The 22110-nt window shown below is 43.5% G+C and overlaps 1 protein-coding gene across 2 annotated transcripts in view; it reads right to left on the minus strand.

Moving 5' to 3' along the window:
• The window catches only part of atf6 (activating transcription factor 6), a 124525-nt gene that overhangs the window by 20003 nt on the left and 82412 nt on the right, over positions 1-22110 (minus strand). The window lies entirely within an intron of this gene.

Raw genomic sequence — 22110 nt, forward strand, 5'->3', positions numbered from 1 at the left:
ATAGTACATCTATAGTGTCATCACACTACAGGACAATATCCCTACTGCTCCACTAAACCCTATAGTACATCTATAGTGTCATCACACTACAGGACAATGTCTCTACTGCTCCACTAAACCCTATAGTACATCTATAGTGTCATCACACTACAGGACAATGTCTCTACTGCTCCACTAAACCCTATAGTACATCTATAGTGTCATCACACTACAGGACAATATCTCTACTGCTCCACTAAACCCTATAGTACAGTCGTGGCCAAAAGTTTTGAGAATGACACAAATATAAATTTTCACAGAGTTAGCTGCTTCAGTGTCTTTAGATATTTTTGTCAGATGTTACTATGGAATACTGAAGTGTAATTACAAGCATTTCATAAATGTCAAAGGCTTTTATTGACAATTATATGAAGTTGATGCAAAGAGTCAATATTTGCAGTGTTGACCCTTCTTTTTCAAGACCTCTGCAATCCGCCCTGGCATGCTGTCAATTAACTTCTGGGCCACATCCTGACTGATGGCAGCCCATTCTTGCATAATCAATGCTTGGAGTTTGTCAGAATTTGTGGGTTTTTGTTTGTCCACCCACCTCTTGAGGATTGACCACAAGTTCTCAATGGGATTAAGGTCTGGGGAGTTTCCTGGCCATGGACCCAAAATATCGATGTTTTGTTCCCCGAGCCACTTAGTTATCACTTTTGCCTTATGGCAAAGTGCTCCATCATGCCCTAAAAGGCATTGTTCGTCACCAAACTGTTCCTGGATGGCTGGGAGACGTTGCTCTCGGAGGATGTGTTGGTAACATTCTTTATTCATGGCTGTGTTCTTCGGCAAAATTGTGAGTGAGCCCACTCCCTTGGCTGAGAAGCAACCCCACACATGAATGGTCTCAGGATGCTTTACTGTTGGCATGACACAGGACTGATGATAGCGCTCACCTTGTCTTCTCCGGACAAGCTTTTTCCCGGATGCCCCAAACAATCGGAAAGGGGATTCATCAGAGAAAATGACTTTACCCAGGTCCTCAGCAGTCCAATCCCTGTACCTTTTGCAGAATATCAGTCTATCACTGATGTTTTTCCTGGAGAGAAGCGGCTTCTTTGCTGCCCTTCTTGACACCAGGCCATCCTCCAAAAGTCTTCGCTTCACTGTGCGTGCAGATGCACTCACATCTGCCTGCTGCCATTCCTGAGCAAGCTCTGTACTGGTGGTGCCCCGATCCCACAGCAGAATCAACTTTAGGAGACGGTCCTGGCGCTTGCTGGACTTTCTTGGGTGCCCTGAAGCCTTCTTCACAGCAATTGAACCACTCTCCTTGAAGTTCTTCATGATCCGATAAATGGTTGATTTAGGTGCAATCTTACTGGCTAAAATATCCTTGCCTGTGAAGCCCTTTTTGTGCAAAGCAATGATGACGGCACGTGTTTCCTTGCAGGTAACCATGATTGACAGAGGAAGAACAATGATTCCAAGCACCACCCTCCTTTTGAAGCTTGCAGTCCGTTATTCGAACTCAATCAGCATGACAGAGTGATCTCCAGCCTTGTCCTCGTCAACACTCACACCTGTGTTAACGAGAGAATCACTGACATGATGTCAGCTGGTCCTTTTGTGGCAGGGCTGAAATGCAGTGGAAATGTTTTTTGGGGGGATTCAGTTCATTTGCATGGCAAAGAGAGACTTTGCAATTAATTGCAATTCATCTGATCACTCTTCATATTATTCTGGAGTATAAGCAAATTGCCATCATACAAACTGAGGCAGCAGACTTTGTGAAAATTAATATTTGTGTCATTCTCAAAACTTTTGGCCACGACTGTATATCTATAGTGTCATCACACTACAGGACAGTGAGGCACCAATACAGACAATCCAAACATAATCCAGAGTTTAGAGTGAGTTCAGGAAGTCACAGCTAAAGGCCACAAGCAACATGAAAGCACCTCACATCTCTCGTCATAAACATGCTAATCGCAAATCAGATGGCTACCATATGGGATAGTCTCTGTCAATGGTCTCTCTCCCCCCACGGCTTCAATAAGCAGTTAAATACTTCAGCGGTGAAATAACCCCCACCAAAACGCTTAATATTCATGCCTGGCTCTGCCTTTAGATGTTTACGGAGATTAACAACCCTTGGTCTCTGAGACGATTACAATTACATAAAGGCAAGGATTATAACCCGAATATGGTATTAATCTTGAAGTGACAACTGAAATGTGGAACTCAATTTGTAATAAATGAGACAGCAAACACAGAAAGAGCACCATCGCCCTTTATGGTTGTGAGGGCTGGGGTCCGCTCACCAACCAAGAATTCACTAAATGGGACAAAGGCCAAATTGAGACTTTGCATGCAGAATTCTGCAAAAATATCCTCTGTGTACAACGCAAAACACCAAATAATGCACGCAGAGCAGAACTAGGACGATACCCGCTAATTGTCATCACCTACAGAGCGATGAACCTGGAGATGAGTCCCCAAAGCAAGCTGGTCCTGGGGCTCTGTTCACAAACAGACCCCACAGAGCCCCAGGACAGCAACACAATTAGACCCAAACAAATCATGAGAAATCAAAAAGAAAATTACTTGACACATTGGAAATAATATTTAAAAAACAGCGCAAACTAGAATGCTATTTGGCCCTAGAGATTACACAGTGGCAGAATACCTGAATACCGTAGACAGACCTGGCTCTCAAGAGAAGACAGGCTATGTGCACACTGCCCACAAAATGAGGTGGAAACTGAGCTGCACTTCCTAACCTCCTGCCAAATGTATAACCATATTAGAGACACATATTTCCCTCAGATTACACACAACCACAAATCATTTGAAAACAAACCCAATTTTGATCAACTCCCATGTTTATTTGGTGAAATACCACAGTGTGCAATCACAGCAGCAAGATTTATGACCTGTTGCCACAAGAAAAGGGCAACCAGTGAAGAACAAACAACATTACAAGTACAACCCAGATACAGTTGAAGTCGGAAGTTTACATACACTTATGTTGGAGTCATTAAAACTCGTTTTTCAACCACTCCACACATTTCTTGTTAACAAACTATAGTTTGTGCATGACAAGTCATTTTCCCAACAATTTTTCAAACAACAGGTTGTTTTACTTATAATTCACTGTGTCACAATTCCAGTGGGTCAGACGTTTACATTCACTAAATTGACTGTGCCTTTAAACAGCTTGAAAAATTCCAGAAAATGATGTCATGGCTTTAGAAGCTTCTCATAGGCTAATTGACATAATTTGAGTCAATTGGAGATGTACCTGTGGATGTATCTCAAGGCCTACCTCCAAACTCAGTGTCTCTTTGCTTGACGTCATGGGAAAATCAAAAGAAATCAGCCAAGACCTCAGAATTTTTTTGTAGACATCCGCAAGTCTGGTTCATCCTTGGGAGTAATTTCCAAACGCCTGAATGTACCACGTTCATCTGTACAAACAATAGTACGCAAGTATAAACACCATGGGACCACGCAGCCGTCACACCGCTCAGGAAGGAGACGCGTTCTGTCTCCTAGAGATGAACGTACTTTGGTGCGAAAAGTGCAAATCAATCCCAGAACAACAGCAAAGGACCGTGTGAAGATGCTGGAGGAAACAGGTACAAAAGTATCTATGTCCACAGTAAAACGAGTCCTATATCGACATAACCTGAAAGGCCGCTCAGCAAGGAAGAAGATCGTACTTTTTGGAGAAATGTCCTCTGGTCTGATGAAACAAATTTAGAACTGTTTGGCCATAATGACCATCGTTATGTTTGGAGGAGAAAGGGGGATGCTTGCAAGCCGAAGAACACCATCCCAACCGTGAAGCTCGGGGGTGGCAGCATCATGTTGTGGGGGTGCTTTGCTGCAGGAGGGATTGGTGCAGTTCACAAAATAGATGGCATCATGACGAATGAAAATTATGAGGATATATTGAAGCAACATCTCAAGACATCAGTCAGGAAGTTAAAGCTTGGTCGCAAATGGGTCTTCCAAATGGACAATGGCCACAAGCATACTTCCAAAGTTGTGGCAAAATGGCTTAAGGACAACAAAGTCAAGGTATTGGAGTGGCCATCACAAAGCCCTGACCTCATGCCTATAGAAAATTTGTGGGCAGAACTGAAAAAGCGTGTGCGAGCAAGGAGGCCTACAAATCTGACTCAGTTACACCAGCTCTGTCAGGAGGAATGGGCCAAAATTCACCCAACTTACTGAGGGAAGCTTGTGGAAAGCTACCCGAAACGTTTGACCCAAGTTAAACAATTTAAAGGCAATGCTACCAAATACTAATTGAGTGTATGTAAACTTCTGACCCACTGGGAATGTGATGAAAGAAATAAAAGCTGAAATAAATAATTCTCTACTATTATAATTCTCTACTAAGAATTTCACATTCTTAAAATATAGTGGTGATCCTAACTGACCTAAGACTGGGAATTTTTACGATGATTAAATGTCAGGAATTGTGAAAAACTAAGTTTAAATGTATTTGGCTAAGGTTTATGTAAACTTCCGACTTCAACTGTATATTATTACTTGTGAATGATGCCCAGATTGTGTGCAGTAAGGCAAGAAGCACATTAAACCACTTTAAATCTTGTCTGCTAAATTAACTAGCGTAGCCCGCAGCCATTTGGCATAGCAAGATCAGGACCTAACATAAGGACAATTCAGAGTATTCTGTTCTTCTGAAATAGATTACATTTTCTTCATATCATGTTTCTTTAGACCTGTCTAAAATAAATCATGGATTAGAGAGAGAGAGACCTAGAGAGAGAGAGAGAGAGAGAGAGAGAGAGACCTAGAGAGAGAGAGACCTAGAGAGACCTAGAGAGAGAGAGAGAGAGAGAGAGAGACCTAGAGACCTAGAGTGAGAGAGAGAGGCCTAGAGTGAGAGAGAGAGAGAGAGACCTAGAGTGAGAGAGAGAGAGACCTAGAGAGAGAGAGACCTAGAGTGAGAGAGAGAGAGACCTAGAGTGAGAGAGAGAGAGAGACCTAGAGAGAGAGAGAGACCTAGAGAGAGAGAGAGAGAGAGACCTAGAGTGAGAGAGAGAGACCTAGAGAGAGAGAGAGAGACCTAGAGAGAGAGAGAGAGAGACCTAGAGAGAGAGAGAGAGAGAGAGAGACCTAGAGTGAGAGAGAGAGAGAGACCTAGAGTGAGAGAGAGAGAGACCTAGAGAGAGAGAGACCTAGAGTGAGAGAGAGAGAGACCTAGAGAGAGAGAGAGACCTAGAGAGAGAGAGAGAGAAAGACCTAGAGAGCGAGAGAGAGAGAGAGCTAGAGAGAGACAAAGACCTAGAGAGAGAGAGAGACCTAGAGAGAGAAGTGGTTCTAATCTAGATGAAATGACAGAGGCTGAATGTTGTTTAGATAGAGACATACATAGCTAACATGTGTGACCCAGCCGGGCTCTCCTGAGACTGCCTACATATTGCGCCACCACTTCTGTCACTATCAACCTGCTCTGCTCAAGGCCCACGTTTGAACCTACATGGTCACATAAACTCAGGGCCTTAGATTCAATGATGCAGCTGAGAGACGCACAGAAAGATAGCCCCCTTTAATTCTTCTATCTGGAGTTAAGTAAAAAGTCAGAGAGGGAAACAGTAACAGCCATTAAGCACGGGGAGGGGGGAGGGAGGGAGAGAGAGACAGAGATGAGAGACGTCTATGTGATTTCGTTGTAATTTTTTGCAAATGTTGCTAGCATTCTGGTAATAGGGGCCCAATGGGGTTTTCTAGCGTTTTTAGCGCCCCCTTGTGTACTAAGCCGGCAATACCCTAAATCCCGGGATGAGAGAAGGACGGTATGACGATATGAAAATCTGAATACCGCCCATGCCTAGTGGGAGGGGCTAATCTTATTCATTATGATCTAAAAGGCTAAACTGATCCCAGATCAGCACTTACTCAGAGCTTTGTGGATATGGGCCCAGGTCTACGTTTCAGTTATATCATTAAGGAAAAATCAGACTAAGTTGAAGAACTGGACCCCAGTCCTGCTGCTCTTCTCATCAGAGCCCTGCCTGCTGCAGAGGCTGCCTGCCAATCTGACATGGCTGCTGCTACCATGGCGACGGTCAGAGCAGGTTGCTGGAACTTTACTGGACGCCGGTCACAGGAACCGCTGACCTCACCTCAGCTCACACTTCCATAAAGCCAGTAAAGCCACAGGTACAGCATACTGAGACAACGGTGCCCGCGACATGTCCGCAAAATGACTGGCTTTTGTCCAGATTTATTCTTTCCGTCACCTCAGTCTCATTTCACACTGCCACAAAACCACAGGTAACGTAAAGCTATAAATGCGGCAGCTCTGAACGTTACAGTCCACAGGGTCAGAGTGGATACAGGGTGCAGAGACTGACCACTGTCACAGCAGACTACAGTACAGTACAGGAAGGCAAGAATTAGTGCCTCTAGTTAGTCTGCTATAGAAAATGTTGGATTTAAAACAAAAACAAATCTCAAATGAAGTCCAGAGCTTTGGCAGGCTTATAGTCACATCACCATCACACGAAGGGGAACAAAAACAGAAGCCACACCCCCTCTCAGGGAAACACCCTGCTGAAACCCAGGAAACACCCTCCTGAAACCCAGGAAACAAAACACAAGCAAATAATAAAGCAGCAGAGCTAATAAAGGGCTGTAAAAATGTAAACGATCACCGTGGACAACGGGGTGACAAGCTGTGGGCTCAGCACGTCACAGAGCTGGAGGAGTTCCCTTCCTCTCTCCTTCAGCGGTCTCTCCATCCCTCCATCTTTCTCCGTTTCAGACTGCCTCCATCATTCTCTACCTTCATCCCCTCTCTCATAAAATCATTACAGAATTGATCCCCTTTAAGCCTCTCGTGATGCTGTTGACAAGGGCGGAAAAGTCAGCCATTAACTATCCCAATGTAAAGTCAGACTTCTGATCCACCTTTACCCTCAGAGATCATGAGGAAGAGACGTCCAATATGGCTGTGTCTCGACAGAGATCATGAGGAAGAGACATCCAATATGGCTGTGTCTCGACAGAGATCATGAGGAAGAGACATCCAATATGGCTGTGTCTCGACAGAGATCATGGAGGAAGAGACATCCAATATGGCTGTGTCTCGACAGAGATCATGGAGGAAGAGACATCCAATATGGCTGTGTCTCGACAGAGATCATGAGGAAGAGACGTCCAATATGGCTGTGTCTCGACAGAGATCATGAGGAAGAGACGTCCAATATGGCTGTGTCTCGACAGAGATCATGAGGAAGAGACATCCAATATGGCTGTGTCTCGACAGAGATCATGAGGAAGAGACATCCAATATGGCTGTGTCTCGACAGAGATCATGGAGGAAGAGACATCCAATATGGCTGTGTCTCGACAGAGATCATGGAGGAAGAGACATCCAATATGGCTGTGTCTCAACAGAGATCATGAGGAAGAGACGTCCAATATGGCTGTGTCTCGACAGAGATCATGAGGAAGAGACATCCAACTTGGCTGTGTCTCAACAGAGAACAAGTATGGTTTAGAGGCTTAAGACTATTGATGAGTGAGCACTGAAGTCAAAGGTTAGATAGGGCAGAGGTTAGTGGTCTTTCCCTGGTCAGACTACGCTGTCCAGTCCAGTCCTGCTCAGTTCCTTCTGTAACCAGATAGATTGGCACTTGACCTTCAGATTTTTTACAATTCAGGGCTTGATTCAATCCGTGGCGTAGAAAACCTGCTTTGTAGTAGCGCAGTTTAAATTAAAAGGTATTTTTAGATTGTGCCGACATATGCAGCGTTTACCGTGAATGCAGTCTGCGCAAACTCGGAAACATTGCCTTTAAATGTCAATCGAGCAATAACGCTGATCTTCTGTCCTACTTATTGAATCAAGCCCTTAACTTTCATTTAAACAGGGAGTCTTCACTGAGGTCAGAATATCTCCTTCCCATCAACAACATGTAATGACCAAAGAGAACACAACGGTCGTCATGGTTTCTGTAGTCGCCATGTCAACACTTCCTCAACAAGGGTTTGTTTGTGATTTCCTTTGTGACAAGAGTTCATGACATGAACCCTGACCTTGGCAATCATTGGATGCCTGCCATAGCCTGAGGGACGCTGAATAATAACGTCTGCACAGTAAGAAGTAACTTACTTATTATTAGTATTATTGTTATTATCATCATCATCATAATCGTTATTATTGTTGTGATTATTACTCCAAATAGTAGTGGTACGAGTAATAGAGGTGATGGTAACGTAGTAGTAATGATGATGGCAGTGGTGGTAGTAGTAGTAGTAATGATGATGGTGGTGGTAGTAGTAGTAGTAATGATGGTGGTAGTGGTGGTAGTAGTAGTAGTAGTAGTGATGATGGTGGTGGTAGTAGTAATGATGATGGTAGTGGTGGTAGTAGTAGTAGTAATGATGATGGTAATAGTAGTAGTAGTAGTAGTAGTAATGATGATGATGGTGGTGGTGGTGGTAGTAGTAATGACGATGATGATGGTGGTGGAAGTAGTAGTAGTAGTAATGATGATGGTGGTGGTAGTAGTAGTAGTAGTAGTAGTAGTGATGATGGTGGTGGTAGTGGTGGGAGTAGTGGTGGTAGTAGTAGTAATGGTGGTGGTAGTGGTGGTAGTAATGGTGGTGGTAGTAGTAGTAGTAGTAGTAGTAATGGTGTGGTAGTGGTAGTAGTAGTAATGGTGGTGGTAGTAGTAGTAATGGTGGTGGTAGTAGTAGTAGTAGTAATGGTGTGGTAGTGGTAGTAGTAGTAATGGTGGTGGTAGTGGTGGTAGTAGTAGTAATGGTGGTGGTAGTGGTGGTAGTAGTGATGGTGGTGGTAGTGGTGGGAGTAGTAGTGATGATGGTGGTGGTAGGAGTAGTAGTAGTAATGATGATGGTGGTGTAATGGTGGTGGTAGTGGTGGTAGTAGTAGTAATGGTGGTGGTAGTGGTAGTGGTGGGAGTAGTAGTGATGATGGTGGTGGTAGGAGTAGTAGTAGTAATGATGATGGTGGTGGTACTGGTGGTAGTAGTAGTAATGATGATGGTGGTGGTAGTAGTGATGGTGGTGGTAGTGGTGGTAGTAGTGGTGGTGGTAATGGTGGTGGTAGTAGTAGTAGTAATGGTGGTGGTAGTGGTGGTAGTAGTAGTAGTAATGGTGGTGGTAGTGGTGGTAGTAGTAATAGTGGTGGTAGTGGTAGTAGTAGTAGTAGTAATGGTGGTGGTAGTGGTAGTAGTAGTAGTAGTAATGGTGGTGGTAGTGGTAGTAGTAGTAGTAATGGTGGTGGTAGTAGTAGTAATGGTGGTGGTAGTGGTGGTGGTAGTGGTGGTGGTAGTAGTAGTAGTAATGGTGTGGTAGTGGTAGTAGTAGTAGTAGTAGTAGTAATGGTGGTGGTAGTAGTAGTAGTAGTAGTAATGGTGGTGGTAGTGGTGGTAGTAGTAGTAATGGTGGTGGTAGTGGTGGTAGTAGTAGTAGTAGTAGTAGTGATGGTGGTGGTAGTGGTGGGAGTAGTAGTGATGATGGTGGTGGTAGGAGTAGTAGTAGTAATGATGATGGTGGTGGTAGTGGTGATAGTAGTAGTAATGATGATGGTGGTAGTGGTGGTAGTAGTAGTAATGGTGGTGGTAGTGGTGGTAGTAGTAGTAGTAGTAGTAGTAATGGTGGTGGTAGTGGTAGTAGTAGTAGTAATGGTGGTGGTAGTGGTGGTAGTAGTAGTAATGGTGGTGGTAGTGGTGGTAGTAGTAGTAATGGTGGTGGTAGTGGTGGTAGTAGTAGTAATGGTGGTAGTAGTAGTAGTAATGGTGGTGGTAGTGGTGGTAGTAGTAATGGTGGTGGTAGTGGTAGTAGTAGTAGTAGTAATGGTGGTGGTAGTGGTAGTAGTAGTAGTAGTAATGGTGGTGGTAGTGGTAGTAGTAGTAGTAATGGTGGTGGTAGTAGTAGTAATGGTGGTGGTAGTGGTGGTGGTAGTAGTAGTAGTAATGGTGTGGTAGTGGTAGTAGTAGTAGTAGTAGTAGTAATGGTGGTGGTAGTAGTAGTAGTAGTAGTAATGGTGGTGGTAGTGGTGGTAGTAGTAGTAATGGTGGTGGTAGTGGTGGTAGTAGTAGTAGTAGTAGTAGTAGTGATGGTGGTGGTAGTGGTGGGAGTAGTAGTGATGATGGTGGTGGTAGGAGTAGTAGTAGTAATGATGATGGTGGTGGTAGTGGTGATAGTAGTAGTAATGATGATGGTGGTAGTGGTGGTAGTAGTAGTAATGGTGGTGGTAGTGGTGGTAGTAGTAGTAGTAGTAGTAGTAATGGTGGTGGTAGTGGTAGTAGTAGTAGTAATGGTGGTGGTAGTGGTGGTAGTAGTAGTAATGGTGGTGGTAGTGGTGGTAGTAGTAGTAATGGTGGTGGTAGTGGTGGTAGTAGTAGTAATGGTGGTGGTAGTAGTAGTAATGGTGGTGGTAGTGGTGGTAATAATAATGATAGTAATAATGATAGTAGTAATAATGATGATGGTGGTGGTAGTGGTGGGAGTAGTAGTGATGATGGTGGTGGTAGGAGTAGTAGTAATGATGATGGTGGTGGTAGTGGTGGTGGTAGTAGTAATGATGATGGTGGTGGTAGGAGTAGTAGTAATGATGATGGTGGTGGTAGTGGTGGTGGTAGTAGTAATGATGATGGTGGTGGTAGTGGTGGTAGTAGTGATGGTGGTGGTAGTAGTAGTAGTAATGATGATGGTGGTGGTAGTGGTGGTAGTAGTAGTAATGATGATGGTGGTGGTAGGAGTAGTAGTAATGATGATGGTGGTGGTAGTGGTGGTAGTAGTAGTAATGATGATGGTGGTGGTAGTGGTGGTAGTAGTGATGGTGGTGGTAGTAGTAGTAGTAGCAATGATGGTGGTGGTAGTGGTGGTAGTAATGGTGGTGGTAGTAGTAGTAGTAGCAATGATGGTGGTGGTAGTGGTGGGAGTAGTAATGATGGTGGTGGTAGTAGTAATGATGATGGTGGTGGTAGTGGTGGTGGTAGTGGTGGTGGTAGTAGTAGTAGTAATGATGATGGTGGTGGTAGTGGTGGTAGTAGTAGTAATGATGATGATGGTGGTAGTGGTGGTAGTAGTGATGGTGGTGGTAGTAGTGGTGGTGGTAGTAATGGTGGTGGTAGTAGTGGTGGTAGTAATGGTGGTTGTAGTAGTAGTAGTAGCAATGATGGTGGTGGTAGTGGTGGTAGTAGTAGTAATGATGATGGTGGTAGTGGTGGTAGTAGTAGTAGTAATGGTGGTGGTAGTGGTGGTAGTAGTGATGGTGGTGGTAGTAATGGTGGTGGTAGTAATGGTGGTGGTAGTAGTAGTAGTAATGGTGGTGGTGGTGGTGGTAGTGGTAGTAGTAATGGTGGTGGTGGTGGTGGTAGTAGTAGTAGTAATGGTGGTGGTAGTGGTGGTAGTAGTAGTAGTAGTAATGGTGGTGGTAGTGGTAGTAGTAGTAATGGTGGTGGTAGTGGTGGTAGTAGTAGTAATGGTGGTGGTAGTGGTGGTAGTAGTAGTAGTAATGGTGGTGGTAGTAGTAGTAGTAGCAATGGTGGTGGTAGTAGTAGTAGTAGCAATGATGATGGTGGTAGTAGTAGTAGCAATGATGATGGTGGTAGTAGTAGTAGCAATGATGATGGTGGTGGTAGTAGTAGTAGCAATGATGATGGTGGTGGTAGTAGTAGTAATGATGATGGTGGTGGTAGTAGTAGTAATGATGATGGTGGTAGTAGTAGTAGCAATGATGATGGTGGTAGTAGTAGTAGCAATGATGATGGTGGTAGTAGTAGTAGCAATGATGATGGTGGTGGTAGTAGTAGTAATGATGATGGTGGTAGTAGTACTGATGATGGTGGTGGTAGTGGTAGTAGCAGTAATGATGATGGTGGTGGTAGTAGCAGTAATAATGATGGTAGTGGTGATAGTAGTAGCAGTAATGATGGTGGTGGTGGTAGTAATGATGATGGGGGTGGTAGTTGTAGTAATGATGATGGTGGTGGTAGTAGTAGTAGCAATGATGATGGTGGTGGTAGTAGTAGTAGCAATGATGATGGTGGTGGTAGTAGTAGTAGCAATGATGATGGTGGTGGTAGTAGTAGTAGCAATGATGATGGTGGTGGTAGTAGTAGTAGCAATGATGATGGTGGTGGTAGTAGTAGTAGCAATGATGATGGTGGTGGTAGTAGTAGTAGCAATGATGATGGTGGTGGTAGTAGTAGTAATGATGATGGTGGTAGTAGTTGTAGTAATGATGATGGTGGTGGTAGTAGTAGTAGCAATGATGATGGTGGTAGTAGTAGTAGTAATGATGATGGTGGTGGTAGTAGTAGCAATGATGATGGTGGTGGTAGTAGTAGCAATGATGATGGTGGTAGTAGTAGTAGTAATGATGATGGTGGTAGTAGTTGTAGTAATGATGATGGTGGTGGTAGTAGTAGTAGCAATGATGATGGTGGTGGTAGTAGTAGTAGCAATGATGATGGTGGTGGTAGTAGTAGTAATGATGATGGTGGTAGTAGTACTGATGATGGTGGTGGTAGTAGTAGTAATGATGATGGTGGTGGTAGTAGTAGTAGCAATGATGATGGTGGTGGTAGTAGTAGTAATGATGATGGTGGTAGTAGTACTGATGATGGTGGTGGTAGTAGTAGCAATGATGATGGTGGTGGTAGTAGTAGTAATGATGGTGGTGGTAGTGGTAGTAGCAGTAATGATGATGGTGGTGGTAGTAGCAGTAATAATGATGGTAGTGGTGATAGTAGTAGCAGTAATGATGGTGGTGGTGGTAGTAATGATGATGGGGGTGGTAGTAGTAGTAGTAATGATGATGGTAGTGGTAGTAGCAGTAATGATGATGGTGGTAGTAGTAATGATGATGGTGGTAGTAGTAGCAGTAATAATGATGGTGGTGGTAGTAATGATGATGGTGGTAGTAGTAGCAGTAATAATGATGGTGGTGGTAGTAATGATGATGGTGGTGGTAGTAGTAATGATGATGGTGGTGGTAGTGGTAATGATGATGGTGGTGGTAGTGGTAATGATGCTGGTGGTGGTAGTAGTAATGATGCTGGTGGTGGTAGTAGTAGTGGTAGTAGTAATGATGATGGTGGTGGTAGTAGTGGTAGTAGTAATGATGATGGTGGTGGTAGTAGTAGTGGTAGTAGTAATGATGATGGTGGTGGTAGTAGTGGTAGTTGTAATGATGATGGTAGTGGTAGTAGTAGTAGTAATGATGATGGTAGTGGTAGTAGTAGCAGTAATAATGATGGTGGTGGTAGTAATGATGATGGTGGTGGTAGTAGTAATGATGATGGTGGTGGTAGTGGTAATGATGATGGTGGTGGTAGTGGTAATGATGCTGGTGGTGGTAGTAGTAATGATGCTGGTGGTGGTAGTAGTAGTGGTAGTAGTAATGATGATGGTGGTGGTAGTAGTGGTAGTAGTAATGATGATGGTGGTGGTAGTAGTAGTGGTAGTAGTAATGATGATGGTGGTGGTAGTAGTGGTAGTAGTAATGATGATGGTGGTGGTAGTAGTAGTGGTAGTAGTAATGATGATGGTGGTGGTAGTAGTGGTAGTTGTAATGATGATGGTAGTGGTAGTAGTAGTAGTAATGATGATGGGGGTGGTAGCAGCGGTAGTAGTAATGATGATGGTGGTGGTGGTAGTAGTAGTAGTAATGATGATGGTGGTGGTAGTGGTGGTAGTAGTAGTAGTAATGATGATGGGGGTGGTAGCAGTGGTAGTAGTAATGATGATGGTGGTGGTAGTAGTTGTAGTAATGATGATGGGGGTGGTAGTAGTAATGATGATGGTGGTGGTAGTAGTAGTAGTAATGATGATGGGGGTGGTAGTAGTGGTAGTAATGATGATGGGGGTGGTAGTAGTGGTAGTAATGATGATGGTGGTGGTAGTGGTGGTAGTTGTAATGATGATGGTAGTGGTAGTAGTAGTAGTAATGATGATGGGGGTGGTAGCAGTGGTAGTAGTAATGATGATGGTGGTGGTAGTAGTAGTGGTAGTAGTAATGATGATGGTGGTGGTGGTAGTAGTAGTAGTAATGATGATGGTGGTGGTGGTGGTAATAGTAGTAGTAATGATGCTGGTGGTGGTAGTAGTAATGATGCTGGTGGTGGTAGTAGTAGTGGTAGTAGTAATGATGATGGTGGTGGTAGTAGTGGTAGTAGTAATGATGATGGTGGTGGTGGTAGTAGTAGTAGTAATGATGATGGTGGTGGTGGTGGTAATAGTAGTAGTAATGATGATGGTGGTGGTAGTGGTGGTAGTTGTAATGATGATGGTGGTGGTAGTGGTGGTAGTAGCAGTAGTAGTAGTAATGATGATGGTGGTAGTAGTAGTAGTAATGATGATGGTGGTGGTAGTAGTAGCAATGATGATGGTGGTGGTAGTAGTAGCAATGATGATGGTGGTAGTAGTAGTAGTAATGATGATGGTGGTAGTAGTTGTAGTAATGATGATGGTGGTGGTAGTAGTAGTAGCAATGATGATGGTGGTGGTAGTAGTAGTAGCAATGATGATGGTGGTGGTAGTAGTAGTAATGATGATGGTGGTAGTAGTACTGATGATGGTGGTGGTAGTAGTAGTAATGATGATGGTGGTGGTAGTAGTAGTAGCAATGATGATGGTGGTAGTAGTACTGATGATGGTGGTGGTAGTAGTAGCAATGATGATGGTGGTGGTAGTAGTAGTAATGATGGTGGTGGTAGTGGTAGTAGCAGTAATGATGATGGTGGTGGTAGTAGCAGTAATAATGATGGTAGTGGTGATAGTAGTAGCAGTAATGATGGTGGTGGTGGTAGTAATGATGATGGGGGTGGTAGTAGTAGTAGTAATGATGATGGTAGTGGTAGTAGCAGTAATGATGATGGTGGTAGTAGTAATGATGATGGTGGTAGTAGTAGCAGTAATAATGATGGTGGTGGTAGTAATGATGATGGTGGTAGTAGTAGCAGTAATAATGATGGTGGTGGTAGTAATGATGATGGTGGTGGTAGTAGTAATGATGATGGTGGTGGTAGTGGTAATGATGATGGTGGTGGTAGTGGTAATGATGCTGGTGGTGGTAGTAGTAATGATGCTGGTGGTGGTAGTAGTAGTGGTAGTAGTAATGATGATGGTGGTGGTAGTAGTGGTAGTAGTAATGATGATGGTGGTGGTAGTAGTAGTGGTAGTAGTAATGATGATGGTGGTGGTAGTAGTGGTAGTTGTAATGATGATGGTAGTGGTAGTAGTAGTAGTAATGATGATGGTAGTGGTAGTAGTAGCAGTAATAATGATGGTGGTGGTAGTAATGATGATGGTGGTGGTAGTAGTAATGATGATGGTGGTGGTAGTGGTAATGATGATGGTGGTGGTAGTGGTAATGATGCTGGTGGTGGTAGTAGTAATGATGCTGGTGGTGGTAGTAGTAGTGGTAGTAGTAATGATGATGGTGGTGGTAGTAGTGGTAGTAGTAATGATGATGGTGGTGGTAGTAGTAGTGGTAGTAGTAATGATGATGGTGGTGGTAGTAGTGGTAGTAGTAATGATGATGGTGGTGGTAGTAGTAGTGGTAGTAGTAATGATGATGGTGGTGGTAGTAGTGGTAGTTGTAATGATGATGGTAGTGGTAGTAGTAGTAGTAATGATGATGGGGGTGGTAGCAGCGGTAGTAGTAATGATGATGGTGGTGGTGGTAGTAGTAGTAGTAATGATGATGGTGGTGGTAGTGGTGGTAGTAGTAGTAGTAATGATGATGGGGGTGGTAGCAGTGGTAGTAGTAATGATGATGGTGGTGGTAGTAGTTGTAGTAATGATGATGGGGGTGGTAGTAGTAATGATGATGGTGGTGGTAGTAGTAGTAGTAATGATGATGGGGGTGGTAGTAGTGGTAGTAATGATGATGGGGGTGGTAGTAGTGGTAGTAATGATGATGGTGGTGGTAGTGGTGGTAGTTGTAATGATGATGGTAGTGGTAGTAGTAGTAGTAATGATGATGGGGGTGGTAGCAGTGGTAGTAGTAATGATGATGGTGGTGGTAGTAGTAGTGGTAGTAGTAATGATGATGGTGGTGGTGGTAGTAGTAGTAGTAATGATGATGGTGGTGGTGGTGGTAATAGTAGTAGTAATGATGCTGGTGGTGGTAGTAGTAATGATGCTGGTGGTGGTAGTAGTAGTGGTAGTAGTAATGATGATGGTGGTGGTAGTAGTGGTAGTAGTAATGATGATGGTGGTGGTGGTAGTAGTAGTAGTAATGATGATGGTGGTGGTGGTGGTAATAGTAGTAGTAATGATGATGGTGGTGGTAGTGGTGGTAGTTGTAATGATGATGGTGGTGGTAGTGGTGGTAGTAGCAGTAGTAGTAGTAATGATGATGGTGGTGGAATTAGTGAAAGTAGTAGTAGTAGTAGTAGTAGTAGTAGTAGTAGTAGTAGTAGTAATAATGATAGTAGTAGTAGTAGTATTATTAGTAGTAGTAGTAGTAGTAATGCTGATGGTAGTAGTAGTAGTAGTAGTAGTAGTAGTAGTAGTAGTAGTAGTAATAATGATGGTAGTAGTAGTAATGCTGATGGTAGCAGTAGTAGTAGTAGTAGTAGTAATAATGATAGTAGTAGTAATATAGTAGTAATATATATATATATTAGAGGTAGAAATTATACTAGTGGTCACTGTAGTAGTAATGATGATGGTGGTGGTAGTGGTAGTAGTAATGATGATGGTGGTGGTAGTAGTAATGATGCTGGTAGTAGTAGAGATATTAGAGGTAGAAATGATACTAGTGGTAATGGTAGTAGTAGAGATAGAGGTAGAAATGATACTAGTGGTAACGGTAGTAGTAATGATGATGGTGGTGGTAGTAGTAATGATGATGGTAGTAGTAGAGATAGAGGTAGAAATGATACCAGTGGTAATGGTAGTCGAGATAGAGGTAGAAATGATACTAGTGGTAATGGTAATAGTAGAGATATCAGAGGTAGAAATACTACTAGTGGTAATGGTAGTAGTAGAGATATTAGAGGTAGAAATGATACTAGTGGTAATGGTAATAGTAGAGATATCAGAGGTAGAAATGATACTAGTGGTAATGGTAGTAGTAGAGATATCAGAGGTAGAAATACTACTAGTGGTAATGGTAGTAGTAGAGATATTAGAGGTAGAAATGATACTAGTGGTAATGGTAGTAGAGATGGAGGTAGAAATGCTACCAGTGTTAATGGTAGTAGTAGTAGAGATAGCAGAGGTAGAAATGCTACCAGTGGTAATGGTAGTAGAGATATTAGAGGTAGAAATGATACTAGTGGTAATGGTAGTAGAGATATCAGAGGTAGAAATGATACTAGTGGTAATGGTAGTAGAGATATCAGAGGTAGAAATGATACCAGTGGTAATGGTAGTTGTAGTATTAGTGTTAATAATAGTGGTGGTAGCATTAATGTTAGTAGTAATAATAGTAGTAGTCCATATTATTTAGTAGATTTTCCTATTACTCTTCACTGATACTATTAGATTGTTATTTTAAATGATGTATTCTTATAGTAACTAATCACTTTTAAATTATTATAATTCATTATTTTATTACAACGTCAAATCAAATTTTATTAGTCACGTGTGCCGACTACAACAGGTGTAGACCTTACAGTGAAATGCTTACTTACGAGCCCCTAACCCACAATGCAGTAAATAAAAAAAAAATGATAAGAATAACAAGTCATTAAATGCGGTAGCAGAGAGAACAGTCTATGACTAGGGTGGCTGGAGTCTTTGACAATTTGTAGGGCCTTCCTAGAGGTCCTGGATGGCAGGAAGCTTGGCCCCAGTGATGTACTGGGCCATTCGCACTACCCTCTGTAGTGCCTTGCGGTCGGAGGCCGAGCAGGTGCCATACCAGGCAGTGATGCAACGAGTCAGGATGCTCTCGATGGTGCAGCTGTATAACCTTTTGAGGATCGGAGGACCCATGCCAAATCTTTTCAGTCTCCTGAGAGGGAATAGGTTTTGTCGTGCCCTCTTCACGACTGTCTTGGTGTGCCAAGGAACTTGAAGCTCTCAACCTGCTCCACTGCAGCCCCTTCGATGAGAATGGGGGTGTGCTCGGTCCTCTTTTTCCTGTAGTCCACAATCATCTCCTTTGCTTTGATCACGTTGAGGGGAAAGGTTGTTGTCCTGGCACCACACGGCCAGGTCTCTGACCTCCTTCCTATAGGCTGTCTCATCATTGTCAGTGATCAGGCCTACCACTGTTGTGTGATCGGCAAATTTAATGATGGTGTTGGAGTCGTGCCTGGCCGTGCAGTCATGAGTGAACAGGGAGTACAGGAGGGGACTGAGCACGCATCCCTGAGGGGCCCCTGTGTTGAGGATCAGCGTGGTGGATGTGTTGTTACCTACCCTCATCACCTGGGGGCGGCCCATCAGGAAGTCCAGGATCCAGTTGCAGAGGGAGGTGTTTAGTCCTAGGGTCCTTAGCTTAGTGATGAGCTTTGAGGGCACTGTGGTGTTTAACGCTGAGCTGTAGTCAATGAACAGCATTCTGATATAGGTGTTCCTTCTGTCCAGGTGTGAAAGGGCAGTGTGGAGTGCAACAGAGATTGCATCATCTATGGATCTGTTGGGGCGGTATGCAAATTGGAGTGGGTCTAGGGTTTCTGGGATAATGGTGTTGATGTATGTACAGTGGGGAGAACAAGTATTTGATACACTGCCGATTTTGCAGGTTTTCCTACTTACAAAGCATGTAGAGGTCTGTAATTTTTATCATAGGTACACTTCAACTGTGAGAGACGGAATCTAAAACAAAAATCCAGAAAATCACATTGTATGATTTTTAAGTAATTAATTTGCATTTTATTGCATGACATAAGTATTTGATACATCAGAAAAGCAGAACTTAATATTTGGTACAGAAACCTTTGTTTGCAATTACAGAGATCATACGTTTCCTGTAGTTCTTGACCAGGTTTGCACACACTGCAGCAGGGATTTTGGCCCACTCCTCCATACAGACCTTCTCCAGATCCTTCAGGTTTCGGGGCTGTCGCTGGGCAATATGGACTTTCAGCTCCCTCCAAAGATTTTCTATTGGGTTCAGGTCTGGAGACTGGCTAGGCCACTCCAGGACCTTGAGATGCTTCTTACGGAGCCACTCCTTAGTTGCCCTGGCTGTGTGTTTCGGGTCGTTGTCATGCTGGAAGACCCAGCCACGACCCATCTTCAATGCTCTTACTGAGGGAAGGAGGTTGTTGGCCAAGATCTCGCGATACATGGCCCCATCCATCTTCCCCTCAATACGGTGCAGTCGTCCTGTCCCCTTTGCAGAAAAGCATCCCAAAAGAATGATGTTTCCACCTCCATGCTTCACGGTTGGGATGGTGATCTTGGGGTTGTACTCATCCTTCTTCTTCCTCCAAACACGGCGAGTGAAGTTTAGACCAAAAAGCTCTATTTTTGTCTCAACAGACCACATGACCTTCTCCCATTCCTCCTCTGGATCATCCAGATGGTCATTGGCAAACTTCAGACGGGCCTGGACATGCGCTGGCTTGAGCAGGGGGACCTTGCGTGCGCTGCAGGATTTTAATCCATGACGGCGTAGTGTGTTACTAATGGTTTTCTTTGAGACTGTGGTCCCAGCTCTCTTCAGGTCATTGACCAGGTCCTGCCGTGTAGTTCTGGCTGATCCCTCACCTTCCTCATGATCATTGATGCCCCACGAGGTGAGATCTTGCATGGAGCCCCAGACCGAGGATGATTGACCATCATCTTGAACTTCTTCCATTTTCTAATAATTGCGCCAACAGTTGTTGCCTTCTCACCAAGCTGCTTGCCTATTGTCCTGTAGCCCATCCCAGCCTTGTGCAGGTTTACAATTTTATCCCTGATGTCCTTACACAGCTCTCTGGTCTTGGCCATTGTGGAGAGGTTGGAGTCTGTTTGATTGAGGTTGTGGACAGGTGTCTTTTATACAGGTAACGAGTTCAAACAGGTGCAGTTAATACAGGTAATGAGTGGAGAACAGGAGGGCTTCTTAAAGAAAAACTAACAGGTCTGTGAGAGCCGGAATTCTTACTGGTTGGTAGGTGATCAAATACTTATGTCATGCAATAAAATGCAAATTAATTACTTAAAAATCATACAATGTGATTTTCTGGATTTTTGTTTTAGATTCCGTCTCTCACAGTTGAAGTGTACCTATGATAAAAATTACAGACCTCTACATGCTTTGTAAGTAGGAAAACCTGCAAAATCGGCAGTGTATCAAATACTTGTTCTCCCCACTGTATATTGTATACTTTGTTGCTCACGGCAATAAAGCAGCTTGAATTAGAGAGTGCGAGAGAAAAAGAAAGAGAAAGAGAGAAAAAAAGAGAGAGAGAGAGAGAGAGAGCCTAGAGGTGGTGAGAAGCAGGTCAGTTTTAATCCTCCGGTCTGTTCCGACTCAGCCTTGGCCCCAGGACCATGAACACGTCTTTGTTTGAACGGACGGCAGGAAGAGTTTCAAATTTACAAGCCTGTTTTTGACTGCAATTAGTCATTACCTAATGTTAGCTATTTTTCCAATAAACAATGTCATTAAGTGTCCTTTTTTCCCAGTCCTTGGCCCAGTTTAGAGTGTCTGGAAGTGCAGCAGTATAGTCTACAAAGGGATGGAACCGAGAACATGAGGATCCAGGGCTTTATGGAAGTAATTATATAATTCATTCACTTGTGCAACATTTAACAGATTTGGTTTCCTTTTGTTTAGTCAGAGCTAGAGCACAAGAAGTGTGTACGGGAGAGGTCAATCCAGGCTAGGTTTACGTAGAGCTGTGTCTGCTCGCCAGGGTTGGGTAGGTTACTTTCTAAATGGAATGCGTTACAGTTACTAGTTAACCTGTCCAAAATTGATATCAGTAACGTAACTTTCAGATTACCCAAACTCAGTAACGTAATCGGATTACTTTCGGTTACTCTTCTATTACTTTCCTCTTAAGAGGCATTAGAAGAAGACAAAAATGATCCATCAAACACATTTGGTGTGTCATCAGAGGTCTCTGATTGGTGGTCATCATTTGGTGTGTCATCATAGAGGTCTCTGATTGGTGGTTAGACTCTCTCAGGTAAAACAAAGTTAAATTCAGTAGTGGAGTGCGGGTGAAATCACCGGGGAAGCTTTCTCCAGAAGAAATCTCCATATTACAACCTGTTCTTTGATACGTACGTTGTTCGCTGTATAACCCGAGAGTTCATAGGACTTGAAAAAGAAAAAAGGAGAGTCGTACACTCTAGGACACAGGTGTCAAACTCATTCCACGGGGGGCCGAGTGTCTGCGGGTTTTCGCTCCTCCCTTGTACTTGATTGATGAATTAACATCACTAATTAGTTAGGAACTCCCCACACCTGGTTGTCTAGGGCTTTATTGAAAGGAAAAACCAAAAACCTGCAGACACTAGGCCCTCCGTGGAATGAGTTTGACACCCCTGCTCTAGGAGCTCAGATGCAATAATTGTATAACCAACGTTGACAGCCAAACGGTCTTCATATGCCTTGCCACCGTGATATATAGGCCTTGGGACGAGGCAACAAGAAGACACAGCGGCAGAATAAATTCAACCACACCGTTGTCTCATCACAAAAGCAGAGAGTAACCTCTAGACACGGTTTAACTGATGATTATGAATGGCCTGGGGATAGGCTGGAAAGAGAAACTACACCCTTCCTTCCCTTCCCACCCAAATCCAGACCTTAAGACAGACAGAGGTGTGAGCTGACTGATGCTAACGTCTTGGACCTGGCCCCTGGATGTAGATTAGGCCTAATAGCCTCTCTCAAGTGTCTGATGACTTTACAGGCTTTCACCCTGCATCTGTGATGTTCTACCTCGACAATACATCACAGACATGTACAGGCTTTCACCCTGCATCTGTGATGTTCTACCTAGACAATACATCACAGACATGTACAGGCTTTCACCCTCCATCTGTGATGTTCTACCTAGACAATACATCACAGACATGTACAGGCTTTCACCCTCCATCTGTGATGTTCTACCTAGACAATACATCACAGACATGTACAGGCTTTCACCCTCCATCTGTGATGTTCTACCTAGACAATACATCCCAGACATGTACAGGCTT

This window comes from Salvelinus alpinus, chromosome 16 (assembly GCF_045679555.1).
Source record: "Salvelinus alpinus chromosome 16, SLU_Salpinus.1, whole genome shotgun sequence".
Taxonomy (NCBI): Eukaryota; Metazoa; Chordata; class Actinopteri; order Salmoniformes; family Salmonidae; genus Salvelinus; species Salvelinus alpinus.